We start from the raw sequence: 1,634 nt of genomic DNA on the forward strand, positions 1-1,634 counted from the left end.
TTCTAAGGGGCGCAGCAGAGCTATGAGGGAGAGGCCGTTCAGCAGTAGTGACAGAGATTGCCTCTCCAAGGTATTGAGGCTGCTTTGTGTGGAGTTTACGATTAGCGGGCTTCGGTTCTGGCAGGCTGTAGTTGGGCTGTAGATCGCATTTGTCAATGGGAACATTTGTCATTATGAAGCTATCTCTCTGTCTCCAGGTGACTTCTTTGATATTGTTTTTTCAGGTGCAGGGGGGCGAGCTGTGCGGGGCGACGTAGGAGAGCCGAGCAGACCTCCGTCAGAAGGTGGGTAGGTGTGTGGTCTTAGAAGGAAGCTGTCAGCGGCAGCTCTGTGATGACTACATCAGGGTATTTTTCTGTTTCAGTTGGAAGCTTGAAGCAAGGAGCACCGCGGGATACAGGCACCGGGGCTGATTCGGTCCCGGTAAGCCATGATCGGTGAGTGATTGGGTAGCAGTTAGTTGTCTGGGTATTGTATTGCCAGTGAAGTGATAAGCGACTGGTGGTGTTTGTATTTTACTGGTGGTGCGCAAGGGTGAAGGCGGTGACCCAAAGTGGTGGAGGATGGGCCAGCGAGTTGTCACGGGGAAGGGACGGGAGATGAGAACTGGTAGCCAGGGGCTACGTTTGCGGGCAGTGTCTCAGCACGTGTTGTATCGCTTGGGGTTTTGCAGGTGCCGCATGCAGGCTCGGTGGGGTGCTGCCATGTGCTGATGAGCCGTAGGAGCAGGCAAGGGGGTTGTGGGCAGGGTAGGTGTCTCGTAGCAAAGTATTTTGTGGTAGCTCTGTGAAGCATTTCCCTTTGGATTTGCAGGTGCTGTTCAGGCTGCATTTGGAATAGGAGGAGAATTTTAGGTGAGCTGTGTTGTAGAGAGGAGTGCTGGTGAGCTGTTTAAGCGCAATTGTAGGCCTCCACTTTCCGGCCTCCACTTTCCGGCCTCCGGCCTCCACTTTCGGGCCTCCAGTTTCCGGCCTCCACTTTCCAGCCTCCGGCCTCCACTTTCGGGCCTCCACTTTTGGGCCTCCACTTTCCGGCCTCCGGCCTCCACTTTTGGGCCTCCACTTTCGGGCCTCCAGTTTCCGGCCTCCACTTTCCGGCCTCCACTTCCGGGCCTCCACTTTCCGGCCTCCGGCCTCCACTTTAGGGCCTCCACTTTAGGGCCTCCGGCCTCCACTTTCGGGCCTCCACTTTCGGGCCTCCACTTTCGGGCCTCCGGCCTCCACTTTCCAGCCTCCACTTTCCGGCCTCCGGCCTCCACTTTCGGGCCTCCACTTTCCGGCCTCCGCTTTAGGGCCTCCACTTTCGGGCCTCGGGCCTCCACTTTCGGGCCTCCAGTTTCCGGCCTCCGGCCTCCACTTTTGGGCCTCCACTTTCCGGCCTCCACTTTCTGGCCTCTGGCCTCCACTTTCGGGCCTCCACTTTCCGGCCTCTGGCCTCCAGTTTCGGGCCTCCACTTTCTGGCCTCCACTTTCGGGCCTCCACTTTCCGGCCTCCGGCCTCCACTTTAGGGCCTCCACTTTCCGGCCTGGGGCCTCCACTTTCGGGCCTCCAGTTTCCGGCCTCCACTTTCCAGCCTCCGGCCTCCACTTTCGGGCCTCCTCTTTTGGGCCTCCACTTTCCGGCCTCCGGCCTCC

The 1,634-nt window shown here is 58.8% G+C and overlaps 1 long non-coding RNA gene across 1 annotated transcript; it reads left to right on the top strand.

The window, feature by feature from the left end:
* Window positions 1–229: 229 nt before the first annotated feature.
* On the top strand, window positions 230–842 carry LOC309679362. Its single transcript, XR_014269829.1, has 3 exons — window positions 230–284; window positions 365–437; window positions 814–842. It is a non-coding gene; the product is annotated as an uncharacterized lncRNA (long non-coding RNA).
* Window positions 843–1,634: the final 792 nt, after the last annotated feature.

This window comes from Vanellus vanellus, assembly GCF_965231255.1.
Source record: "Vanellus vanellus genome assembly, chromosome: 18".
NCBI lineage: Eukaryota > Metazoa > Chordata > Aves > Charadriiformes > Charadriidae > Vanellus > Vanellus vanellus.